A 14,325-nucleotide genomic window follows, 5' to 3' on the forward strand; every position below is an offset into this window, starting at 1 on the left:
AGAAGGAGAGAGAGAGAGACAGGCACACCCAGCAAGGACTTTTACCCTACATTCCATCCCAGACTCAACCAGTCCTGGATCACGGGCAGATGCATGCCCCATATTTTTCTAAGGAGGTCTCCAAATGAGAAGCTGGAACCTTCCCATGGGCGGTCAGTCTCACAGAGCATTGTGCTACCAACATGCCACCATCCTGCTCTCTATTTTTCATTAATTGATAAATGAGGTGGAAAAGGATCCTGAGACCAAAACCTTTGAGAACAGCTGATTTAAGATACAATGTTTTATTTGTATTTAAAAACTAGACCTTCATCTCAGTGTGTGTGTGTGTGTGTGTGATAAAATATGTGTTAGAGAACATATGGAAATTCATATAAAGACAAATATAAATATAAATCTTGCAATTTAGCAGTATTGTGTTATCTTGTTTCCTTTCTTCTATGCATATTTATTTAAATAAAATTACATTCAATCATAAAGTATACACATTTTTGCATCCTTTTCTTTTAGTTAACTTTATATTGTGAATACTTTTGCAATTTTTTAGTAATCTTCAGAAACATGCTTTTAATGACTGTGGAATGATCCAACATATACCATCCTTAAGCATTCCACTGATGGACATATACCATTATATTATTGGGTTGTCATAAAAGTCATAATGTATTTTTTTCTATCAAAAATGGATCCCACATGCCTGACTGAGGGGTTTAAGTCCCAGATCTGCTTTGGAAAACCATACTGGGTTTATGTGTGCCCAAAACCCCAAGAAGAGAATAGAGAAGAAGGGATTAGGCATGGCCATCCCCCCTGGGGGGTGAGTTTTCATTTTCCCTCTCTCCATCTCTCCCTTTGTCTCTCTGCAGTAAATTAAAAAAACAAAAATCTAAAGTGGCAAAAAGAAAGCATTCTAACAGAAATGAAAAATGTGTTTGATGGATCCAGTAGACTGGATAAGGTTGAATATAGAAATAATAAGCTTGACCATATGTCAGTAAATTTGCAAAATTGAAGTATAAAGAGGAAAAAAAATTCATGACATTTGTTACTAGGACAGTCAGGCATGAGAATGTAGATATCTCAGTAAAAGCCATCCATAAGGATAATTAAGTACTAATGACATTTTTGTATATTGAACAAAAATATTTTCCAGGAAAAGGAATTTTGAATATTGATTGTATCATCTTTCTACAATTATGTTCATTTTTTATTAGAAAGTTGTACACATTTTTAAGTCTTGATTTTGTAGGTTAGATTTTGTTTAATGTATTCAGGCACATCCTAAAGGGCCCATATATAAAGAAACTAAAAACACACAATGTTTATTGACGTGCAAAACTCTGGAAAACAGGTTTCTTCCATTAAATTTAAAATCTATTTTGCTCTTTGTAAATGTGACCAATGAGTTGGATTAAATTAGGGAAGCCAGAGGCTCAGCATCAAATTTTGCCTCTCATGTGCAATATCAACTGAAATAAGTCATTATTTTTATTACAATCAAGATTATCTATTGTAAATATTTTAATGCTATTTTCTCTAGTTAAATTATTCATAATGCTTTAAAAGTCTAACATCTATGTAAAAAAAAGACTCTACTTAGAAGTATAACACCTACAAGTGGAAACTGTGTACTAAGAAACCAATGATCTAAATACATAAAAGAACAAGAATGCATAGTCTGACAATTTTCCTTTGTGTGTGTGTATGTATCATCTTTAATTTTGAAGTTGTATTATTTGAATAACTTGTTATATATAGAAAATAATTTGAGAAGGTACCTATGTTAGTGGTGACAAGATTAATTAAAAATTTAAATAATGCTATTAAGTACATAATTAAAATACACGTTAAAATGGTCTATTTTGTTTATCCCTATATCAAATATAAAATGTTATTAATATGCTGAGTTAAGGAGACTTTGGCTAATCTTTGAAAGAATTTATTGTCATCAAATCCTTTGGGAATTTTTCCTTACTTTTCTTTAAAGAGACAAATTAAAAGGAACCTTTATTTCTATGGATGGTCGTGACATGAACATTTAAAAATGAAATGTTTAATGGAATCATGAATAAATGGAAACAGATTTGTCTGTCAAAAATTAGATATCAGTATTCTTTGATTAACATCAAAATCTAATCTAAAATAGTTTTAGCCATTTCATACAGGTGACATCTGTGCTTAAATATAATTTTCTCTCCCTGTTCTGGCATGACTGTTAATTACTTACTCAATGTAGTTCAACATTTAGTTAATAAATATGTCAAGCTTTTACCATGGTGTTCTTTTTGCAGAGTTGTGAATTTGCAATTAGATTTAGATTTACAACATGGTGACAGACAGTGCTGTATAAATAGAGGTTAAACACACAATTTACATATTAATTTCATGATTCATTTATTCAATGATTTTTGTGGATATAGATTGTATTTAATCTTTGTGTTGTAGTTGTTTCAGGCATGACGAAAGGAATCACTATATTAGCAGAGAAGTAATGATGTTCGTATTGAACTACAGGAAGTTGAGGGGAAAATAAAGGCTTGGAAACTGAATGAATTGTTATCTTTAATACAATCTGAGAGGCAAGTGAAAAGTAATAATGGATTTTTAAAGGTATCACTTATGATAATAGTAAAAGTGAGAGAGGGAAGAAGTTAAACAGCTTGCATAGTGCCTTGCACATAATAGGAACTAAAATATTAGGTTATCTTGAAAGTCATAACATTTTTTTCTATGCAAAAATACATCATGACTTTCCTGATGACCAAATATTTATTAAATTATAGTGACTTGAAGTTGAGAATGATATATTTTTTTGAGAGGTTTTTGCTATAGGGCGTGTGCACCCTCCAGACAGACAGAGACAGAGAGACAGAAAGCGAGAAATCCCCTCCCCCCCAAGGGGGACGGCCACACCGCAATCCCTTCTCCTTCATTCTCCTCTCAGGATCTTGGGCATGCATGCACACGTGCCCGGCGTGAGTTTAAGCCACCGGGTCCAGCACTCGAACCACGGTGGACTACGTGGGAGTCCAGCGACATAGCCATTACGCTAACTGCTGGTCCCGAGAATGATATATTTTTAAGACGGGATAAAACTTTAAATTTCGAGAAGCTTTAAGCAACTTGCTTTTAACTGACTTCTATTAATTGGCCTTTTTTCCTCATGACAAGTCCTCCCATATTTAAAAAATTATCTTCTTATCCACTCATATAGCTTTATTTCATATTCTTGATCATATTGATGCAGTGCCAGATATAGGTTATAATAAATAAGAGATCTTTCTGCATTTCTTAAAGATTATTTTTTTTCATGTGTGGAGAGGGATTGCTCCCAATATGATCTTGATACCATGATCCAGTCCCAGCCTCAGCCTGCTCTGGATGTTGGGCATGCATGTACCTGAGATATACAGGGAAGTCTCCAGATGCAAACCTGAAATATTTCTCTGTGTTGGCCTCACAGGGTTGTGTGGTTTACCCCTACACCACTGTCTGGCCCCTTCTTTCTGCCTGTTTTTAAAGAAATGTTGATCTAGCTGAAGAATTGAAATGGGCTATGTGAGCAGGCCCTGTAGTGCAGTGATTAAGCCCAGTACTTAGGTATCTGGATCCCACATGGCCAACTGCACTTTGAATCCTGGCCCTGGCAGCTTGAAATACACTCTTGGTATTTGTATGTGCATGTACAAAATCCTGATGGGATGAAGAAATGGAGGAGAAAAGATTGCAGCATAACTACAACCCATTGATTAGAGTTCTCTCTCACATATATAGTTATGCACACATACCCTATGGCAACAATAATAATAATGATGATAATAGGCTAAGTAATGTTAAAAAAAGATTCTTGAGTGTGTAGTGAAAACTCAAGGTTTTCAACATAATTTTGTTTATTTATTCATATATTTGGAGAGGGTTTTTTTTTTTTTTTTTTTTTTTTTTTTTTTTTTTTTTTTTTTTTTTTTTTTTGGTGGCTTTTTCCCCCCAGACAGAGAGAAACAGAGACAGAAAGCGAGAAATCACCGCTGGAGGGGATGGCCACGCCGCAATCCCTTTTCCTCCATTCTCCTCTCGGGATTTTGGGCATGCATGCACATGCGCCCAGAGTGACTTTAAGCCACTGGGTCTGGGACTTGAACCACGGTCGACTACATGGGAGTTTAGCAACATAGCCATTACACTAAATGTTGGTCCCATTCAACATAATTTTAAAAAGATCTATTTAAGACAGGTAAATGATATATATAGATGTATATATGTTTCATTTTGCCAGACAAAGCTTAATAGTTACATTAATATTCTTGGAGCAATGTGTGGTCCTCAAATTGACTTTATTTTGCTCTTTTTAAATAAAAACAGAATTATTGTGGAAAATCCTTAACTTTATGCTAGGAGATTAACTTTGTTGTGTTCTCAAGAAGAAAACTATGCCCTATAAACCTGATATTCTGAAGAACTTCTATGTGAAGGTACAGATGTAAAACTCATTAATGTTTAGCAAGGACGGTGGAATGCTTTCACAGGTCTCTGAGCCAGGTTCTCCCAATAGGTAAACTACTATAAACATCTTTGCATTAAGCATGTACTTTTTCAGGCCAATAGAGTTAAACATTTTGTGCAAGAAACATAATTTATGAACTGCAATTCTAGTGGCTTGAAATAATACCCCAGATGAAGTACCATCAATTTAATTTAATTTAATTTAATAAATCTGTTAAATAATCTTTTATTTAATTTATTTTTTGAAGAGGTTTTTGCAATAGGGTGTGTGCGCTCGCAAGAAAGAAAGAGAGAGACCGAGAGACAGGAAGTGAGAAATCACCCCCCAGGGGGGATGGCCACGCCACAATCCCTTCTCCTCCATTCTCCTCTTGGGATCTTGGGCATGCACGCACATGCACCTGGCATGAGTTTAAGCCACTGGGTCTGGGACTCAAACCGCAGTCTACTACATGGAAGTCCAGCGATGTAGCCATTATGCCAACTGCTAGTCCCATCAATAACCATTTATTTAATCTCTACTTTATGCCAGGTCTTTTTTTTTTTCCTATAGGATGTATGTGCTTGTGAGAGTGAGAGAGAGAGACTGGGAAATCACCCACTCATTTTCCTGGAGGGATGGTCATATCATAATCCCTTCTCCTCTATTCTCCTTTTGGGATTTTGAGTACTCACATACACGTGCCCAGTATGTTTTTCAAACCTCCAGGTCACACCACCTATTGCTCTATGCCAGGTCCTTTTACATACTTCAAGATCTCATTTAATCTTCACACACTCCTCAATAAAGTAATATTAAATTCATTTTGTAGATGAAAAATCTGAGCCTGTGAGAGATTATGTGGTTTGCCCCAGGGCCAGTTTATGACAATTCAAACCCAACTGGGTCTGGCTCGAGTCTTACTTTTTCTTCTGCATCATACTGTCTCCTGTTAAGGGGTAGAGTTAATATATTTGCAAACATGAAGTTTCTCAGGAAGTAAAAATGGAGGATTTAATCTAGAGTGCTAGATCTTCACCTTTGGCAACATTGGTTTACCTCTTACTTAATGTTGTCCAGTCTGACAGTGTTTATGATGATTCCAGTTGTTTTAGACAGTTTACTGTCCCGACCCGGGGGGACAGCTGAACAGGTTTCCTGAGTGAAGGAGTGAGAGCCGGGACAAGCGGCGTAGCTTTACAGCACGGAGACGACAGTGTCGTCCATTTATTGTGGGCAGCACAGTACAGCACAGAGACGATGCAGTGTCACAGCTCTTAAGGGTCACGTCGTCTACCGTGACGAGCACGGAGATGACACAGTGTCACAGCTCTTAAGGGTCGCGTCGTCTACTGCGAGCAGCACAGAGACGACGCGGTGTCACAGCTCTTCAGGGTCGTCCGGAGACGATGTAGTGTTACAACTCTTCAGGGTCTCCCAGGTCGTCTGGAGACTGCGCAGTGTTTCAGCTCTTCGGGCTCTTCAGTCGTCGTCTTCCTGGTCGTCTGTGTCGTCTGGCTACTGTGGGCCAGGCATCGTGGTTATATACACTCTGGTGGGTTGTAAACGGTGGGCCCTGATTGGTTGTAAATGGTGGGCCGTGATTGGTTGTAAACGGTGGGTTATGATTGGTTGTTTTTGGACCAATCATGAGGTGCCGGATATGCAAATTTCAGGGATTCTAGTGGCCAATCAGAGCAAAGTTTCGAAGGTCAGGTTTTTGGAAGGGGACCAATCATGGCAATTGTTTGCTCTCTGAGAAACTTCGGCAGTCTCCCACAATCTACTATGTAGATAGTTGATTACTTCTATTATCTTCTTTGCCCTTTGTCAATGGTACAAATCCCATATACTTCAGAGTTCTAAGAGCCAAAGAGTTAAATGACTATTCAGTAAACGTCCACACTTTTCCATAGTTCTTCCCTCAGTAGTGTCTTGGCACTTTCTTGAATGCAGCAGTTTTTTGTGATTTTATTTGAAAGAGACGAAAGTATGTTTTTGTGAATGTAGTATACAAATTGGTGACATTGTGATGGATCCCTCAGGTAACCTAAAAATGTAAAAAAGGGAGATATAATGAAAAATAAAGCCATAGTATCAGAACAATTGTGGTAAAGCAAACAACAAATTTCACACAAGTCAATTCTTTGGTTCCTCTTCCCATAATGGTTCTTATTCCCTTCCTTCTTCGCTCCTTTTTCCATTGCCTTGTTGCTTTCTAAAGAGTGTGGCCTGTGGCGGGGTGGAGTGTGAGGCATCAGCTACATGACATGGTGGTAATGCACTGCTGAGGAGAAGCTGGTTCCTACATGGCAGACCCAGTTTGAATCCCTGTCCTGGTTGGCCTGAAGTATACAGGGTAGGTGAAAATGCCCTAGATCTGATGAGCTGGAGAACTGGAGGAACATTACAGCATGACCAGACCCTGTGGACAGTACTTGTCTTTCTCTCTCTTTTACATGCACCCCCATGTGCTCTATCATGGTTAAAGAAAAAAAAAAAGAATGAGGCAGAGACTCGATTTCATCTGGATGCATTTTCTGACTATTTAAAATTCGCTCCTGATTTGAAATGGTCACAAATGATTGGGAGTGGGGGATGGAGAGGAATTCCTGGGAGGAAACAATTCAATGGGGTATATTGAATTCTGGGCCCATAAATAAAATGATAACTATTCCCACTTGCTGAACACTTAATAGGAACTTTTCAACTTGAGCAAATGGAGGTGAATAAAATAAGTCTCTTTCCATTAAAAAAGTTAGTTTATTATAACCTTCTACACTATGAGCTGTCTCCTCAGCCAGTGAGTAATGCCACCTAGAGCTTGCACATGTAGGAAAATTGAAGAAGTAAGGTGAATGAAGTGATCATTTTCAATAGCAGATTGCCTAGAAAAAGGCACTTTAATTAATGAACAGGCAGGTATTCTTGGCCAGATTTCAAATATAGTCTCAAAAATAAACATTTGAAAGCTAAGGGCAGGAGAGGGTGCTGAGACTTAAATATTCTTCTCCCATATAGATCCACAAAACAGAATCAATTTCATTTCCATTTATTTAAATAATTTGCATATATCAGCAATGTATTCTCATCTTGATTTGTAGATGAGTTTCTTTTTTCTTACCAGACATAGAGTTAAATCTCACTTTTAAATCCCTTGAAATTGTAATGTGATGAGTAGCTGACTATAGGGAGCAGGTGTCAAACAATATTTAAATGACATTCTCAACAAAATAAATATTGAACCACTCTGTCACTTTGGTGATAGAATAATCTGCTTGGAAAAAAAAATCCCATTCATTGTATACTACCTCTGACATTTGTTCTTCAGGAATTATTTGCAGTTTATCTTCTGAGCTGGAGCCTTTTATCAGCACAGCAGTAAAACTACAGTGTAAAAAAATGGTAATTGAGTATTTTATCAAATGCTTCTAACAAAACGGACTTTGCAAGTCATAAATGAAGATTAAAACCATTGCTTGCAGGGATGAACAAATTGGAATGATTTATTATCTGAAACATCAATATGTCACTGTTCAGAAATAATATAAAAAGAAACAAACAACTCCAGCTCCCCTTCACATTAACACTTCCCCACCCCACTCTCAGACACACGCACCCAAAGCACCCTTAGTTGCAGCCAAAGCAGTGGAAGGTAAGTACGTTTTAATTATTTGTACTAGAAAACTGCTAAAGAAAAAGGAGAAAAAGCATCATAATAATAGGCCAGCTGCTACAGGACATTATGTAAGGAAAAGAGACAGTAATAAAAGAACCGTGTCAAAGGAAAGTAACTATGAATGTGTACTTCAGTGGTCCTTATTACAGGAGGAGGATTAAATATAATAGATGGAGCAATTTAGAAAAGCGAATTTACTGCTTATGTTTAACACCTAAATAGCCAATGCTTTTAAAATGGGCTTTATCTCACTTATCTAAAATAGTTTTAAAGAATGTTAGAAGAGTTTACATTGCAGGAGTATTTTGTCTCAATTATTTTAATTTAAAGATGATTTGGATTAAATGCAGCATGTGAGTATTTACAACATTGAAGCTACCAAGTAAATTAACAGCCTGAAAGCCATTTATAGGGATTTGAGGTGTATTTTTCAAATTTTGTTAAATCGAATGTCAAGGTTTTTCCTTTTCAAGAAAAAGGTTGAGGTTGAGTAGAAGAGAAACTCCTTTTTTCCTGATAGTTCAAGCTACTAAGATGATGTCCTAACTTTGGGGTTACAATTGAATGAAAATGTTTACCTTCTTTCCAGGCTGCCAGCAGGATGCCATTGTCTTTGCTGTTTATTCTCTGTGTGAACCTAAGAGTTTACTACTCCCTCCCATGACTACTCACTAACCACAATTCAAAGGAGCTTACATCAGATAGAAACCCAGACTGGGACCTTTCTAAGGCACCTGAATGCAACTAGGTACAACTCATTTGGTTTGGACAAAAGGAATTTTATTCTCTTCCTGCATTGTTCCAAAACTTCCCTCTCTTTTACATCTTTTGGATATAAAATTCAAGAGATAAGATTGATGGTTACATGCCAAGCATAGTGCAATTTTATAAAGAAGTCATAGAGGTGAATAATATTTTTAAAAATGTAATGAATCTTCTCTCTTGCTTTGTATTTGCATGAAAACCAAACAACTTCTGAATATAATTTGTGTATAACATATGCTTCAAGTATTTCTCTGATTTATATGTTGCAAGCAACTCGAAAAAAATGGATTCATTAGAGGGATACCCTTAGATCTGAGCAAAGATAGCAAATTTATAGAAAAAAATACTTAAAAAATACTTAAAATCTGATTACTAGACAACATTGTGAATTAACGAAAAGTTTGATTTTTTTTTAAATTGCAATTTTTCATGTATATTTAGTAACTTGAGGTGTTCTTTCCTGGCAGCTGTCAGAGACTATGTAATGAACAGATATTTACTTACATTTGTTGTGGTCATGTCCTTAAGTAGCTTGTTCTTTCAGATGGACTAAACCAGCTCACCTATCAGTTTATTTACATAAAGTTTTGCAAACTTAGATAGTACAAAGGTATTCAGCATTTTATCTGTGAAACTGTATTGTTAAATCCTTTAATCTCACTTTACAAATCAAGTGATGTACAGTGACTGAATGTATAAAATAAATTAAAAATATAAATCGTTTATATTAAAGACCCAGTATCTTCTCTAGTTCTGTCCTGTCCAGGTTGAATGGGTAGTTCAAAGTCATGAGCTTTTAAAAACTCAAGATGTTACAGAACTGTTATTTTACATTCGAACCAACAGTATGTTGCTGTGTGTGTCCCTTTGTGTGACAATGCAAAATCTTTCCAAGACTCCTATTTTTATAAGAACTGGGTATACTATAAATATTATCATTGAAAGAGTAGCATGATGATGTTATAAAATAACTGGTGCATTTGGCCTCCTGTTTTACAGTTCATGGCTTTGGGTTATATACACTTGTCCTTTACTGTGAAGCCAGTTAACTGGATTCTTTTAGACTGCTGAAAAAGAATTCCCAACTTCTCAGTCCTCTGTGGGAAACGTTATCATAATTTTTGCTGAAATACCTGGAGGTAGGACGTCTCCAGTCTTAAGGGTGGCTAGGGAATTGGGAGTGGGTGGGTAATCTCTTTGGCTATTAGACTCAAAGCCATCATAAAAGTCCAAATCAATACATTCTTTGTCGGAACATATAGGAATCAGTGTATACTATGGAGAGTGAGTGTAGTAGTTCCTGGTACTTCATGGTTTTTTAATTTTTTTATGATGTAGATTGTAAACTATATATGATTTGTACATTTGGGAGTAGATGGAAGGACTGCTTTCTCACTCTGCTTGTCAGACTGAAGGGATTTCAGTGAACAAAATGAACTTATCCACAACTATAACTTGAGTATAGAGAAAAAGCAGGTCCTAGATCAGTGGTTTACAGCCTTTATCATGCATCAGAATCCCCTGTAGGGCTTGTTAAAACAGATTGCTGGACCCTGCCCCCTAATTTTTTCTTTTGGTTGGTGTGTGTGTGTGGGATGTCTCATAATTTGCATTACTAACACATTCCCAGGTGATGTTGATGCTGCTGGTCCAGGGACCATATTGAAAAGGACTGTTCCAGATTCACTCTACTAGATTTTATTTTCATATTGTATCTAGTTCAACTTTAAGAAAATAAGGGTGGTTTCCACAACCATAGATCATAAAATTATTTTAAACAATTAAGTTCTTGAAGCTGTTTTCTTATATGTAGAATTAAGTGATTGAATTTGTATAATTTTGAAGGATGCTGCAAAACTAACATTTTAAAAACAATATAAGAAAATGGCAATGGATAATATCAATGTATATAATTGTATCTATTATATACCTTTAAGCATGGCTTCGAATGTATTGCATGTAAATTCATAGCATGATTGGGAGGCGGTATAGCTTTATACTTAATTGTGTAGTTTCTCAGAGTATTTGAGTTTCAGTGCTGTCTGAAAAGACATATTCAGTACCTCCTCAGCATTTTAATGAGAAGGTCACATTCAAGGCTTCTCATATGCCTCAGGCATTTTACTATTATTATTATTATTATTATTATTATTATTATTTTCAGGTATGAACCCTTGGAATTTTTCTCTTATCTTGCACTGTACTGAAGGGAAGGCAAGGTCTCAGGGCTGCCTTGAGTACCTTTGACAGGGCTGAAGAAAGGCCTAAAGGGTCAAACCAGGTTTAGCAGGTCCTGGTGGGAGGGGATATGCCCTAATGGGGAATTCACTGGGATCAAAGAAAGATTTCACCTGAATGTAAGGAAGAAAGGAGGGCTGGTTGATCTTACTATAGATGCCTTATACCCAAAGGTAACAACTGAACAACCCAGATGTTGTAAAAGACCTGGAATCTTGTCTTTTTTTTTTAAAGAGGTTTTTGCTATAGGGCACATGCACTCTCCAGAAAGACAGAGACAGAGAGACAGAAAGCGAGAAATCACCTCCTAGGGGGATGGCCACCCTGCAATCCCTTCTCCTCCATTCTCCTCCCGGAATCTTGGGCACACACACATACACGCCCATTTAAGCCACTGGGTCCAGGACTTGAACTGCAGTCGACTACATGGGAGTGCAGCAACATAGCCATTACACTAACTACTGGTCCCTCTTTTTTTTTTAAGACTTACTTTATTTATTCATTCATCTATCTATTTATTTATTATCATTATTATTCTTTAATTTAACCAGAGAGAGATAGAGTGGGATAGTGAAAAAGAAAGCCATTAGGTCCAGGACTTGAACCATGGTCAGCCATGTGGGAGTCCAGCACCTTAACCATCATGCCACCTGCCAGCCCCTGGAATCTTAAGACCACCTTAATCACCCCACCTAAATCCCTTTCCTTTAAAAGTTCCTAGCATCTGCCCTTCAGGGCCAATGTAACTCTCCACATCTGGCCCCTTTTTTTCTCTTGAAAAGAGAATAAATATTTCTCTATCCACTTACTCTTTCAGTCTGTGAAGGCTTTCACAGCCTGAGACACAGAACACAGATCACCATAATAATGAGGTCAGAGACAAGGACTCTAAGACTATGGTTAGGGTATAAACCCAAAATGGAATCTCAAAATGTTTGTTTTTTTTTTTTTTTTTCTTTTTCTCTCTTCTTTCTTTCTTTCTTTTTTTTTTTTTTTTTGCCATAGGGTGCATGTGCTGGAGAGGAGAGAAACAGAGAGACAGTGAGAGAGTAAGAGAGTAACTGAGAAATCACCCAATCACCCCCCTCCCCAGGGTGAGAGGGGGGGGATGGTCATGCTGCAATCCCTTCTCTTCCATTCTCCTCCTGGGATTTGGCATGAGTTTCAAGTGACTGAGTCTGGGACTGGAACCATGGTCACCCATGTGGGAGGTCAGCACCATAATCACTATACCTCCTGCCCGGCCCCCAAAGCAGCTCTGCTGCTTGCTTGGGAGAGACAGCTTGCAGTTGTGGCTCAGTGATTGACCTAGGCAGCATGACCTAGACCTAAAACAAAAACTTTTTCCAGGCCCCACTATATTCCAGGAAAAAGATAAGATAATGTTTTTTATGACCCAGTTTCTAGACAAAGAATCTTCTGACCTTTGTACCCACTCCAAAATTAGGAGAATAACTAGACCCATACAGGATATGCCCTCTGCCCCACTAGGAGGGGCACTCATGCACAAGAAAACAAGCCCAGATAAGCCCCTTCTAACCCAGATAAAAGCTCTCTGACCCAGTTTCTCTTGAGCAACCCACTTTTCTGGGACCCAATCCCCACTTGTGAGCTCTGCCGCTCCCCCTCTTAGTAACCTCTGCTTGCTATCCTCTCTGTGTCTCTAATTTTTTGTGAGTGTGAGACAAGAACCTGTGTCCTGCTGTGGGTGCTGGGCCCAATTACCCCTGTATCCCCGTGTTTTGACTGACCAACTGTTGTCAGAATGGACTCCACTCTGTCCTTCCATCAGGTTTTACCCGCATCCCCAGGCAAGGGAGAATAGCCACTCGGACACCCCTCAGTTCCCAAGACTGACAACCTCAGGACAAAGCATTTCCCGTAACTTGCCTGGACATGTTGAAGTGGGTCAAACCTCTCTGTCTACTCTGTGGGCCTACAGTGTCCTGGGACTAGAGAGTCCAACTATCACCTGGGAAAAACTAAATGCCTCTGAGCAATTGAAAGCATTGGCCCAGGCAATGGGGGGCATTGGAAGGCTTTGAGACTTAAGATTCTCTCCCACCGTTGCCCAACTGAGTAACAGAAGGAGCTCTGCTCTCTCACCGTCAAGCAGTGTCTTTCTTCTCCTTCTCCATACAGGTCTAATCAAATTGAGCAGGAAACCCTTTTGCTCTACAGGCTCTAAAAATCTCTGCTGAACAACCCTCCTTTATCCCCCTCATACTGACCAACCAATGCTCACAAAGAATAAAAAGCTCTGTCTGTTACTTTTGATGGAAAAAGAGAAGATTACTTTCCTTATCTAATGAAATGGGCCTTTGAAATGGAGCTCCTGTCAACAGGTATGAATGGTTAACTTTAAAGAAGAGGGCTTTGCTTTGAGAGCAACAAGAGATATCAAGGCAGAAGAATTATTTTTATGGGTTCCACAAAAATTACTAATGACTGTTGAATCTGCTAAAAGTTCAGTGCTGGGGCCCCTGTATTCTCAAAATCGAATTCTTTTTTTTTTTTTGAGACGTTTTTGCTATAGAGCACGTGCGCTCCACAGACAGACAGAGAGATAGAAAGTGAGAAATCACCCACCAGAGAGGATGGTCACGCCGCAATCCCTTCTCCTCCATTCTCCTCTCGGGATCTTGAGCACGCACGCACACATGCCTGGCGTGAGTTTTAAGCCACTGGGTCCGGGACGTGAACCGCGGTCGACTACGTGGGAGTTCAGCGACATAGCCATTATGCTAACTGCTGGTCCCTCAAAATCGAATTCTTTAAGCCATGGGAAATATTGCACTGGCCTTTCTTGTGCTGTGCGAGTGAGCCAGCCCTCTTTCTGGCAGCCCTACATTCAGACCCTACCCAGTGCATATGATACTCCTCTCTACTTCTAAGAAGATAAAGTTTGGTATCTTGAGTCAACACAAGCTATACATGATGTCCTCATCTAGTATAAAAACACAGTCGACAGCATGCCTATTTCTTTAAAGTTATCCAGCCAGAAAATGGATAAGTAGAGTTGAATAAAAACTCAGAAATCAGGGGAACCAGCAGTTAGCGTAATGGCTATGTCGCTGGATTCCCACGTAGTCGACCGTGGTTCGTGTCCCGGACCCGGTGGCTTAAAAAACTCACGCCAGGCGCGTGTGCGTGCGTGCCCCCG

Source organism: Tupaia chinensis, unplaced genomic scaffold (genome assembly GCF_000334495.1).
Source record: "Tupaia chinensis unplaced genomic scaffold, TupChi_1.0 Scaffold144426_1, whole genome shotgun sequence".
NCBI lineage: Eukaryota > Metazoa > Chordata > Mammalia > Scandentia > Tupaiidae > Tupaia > Tupaia belangeri.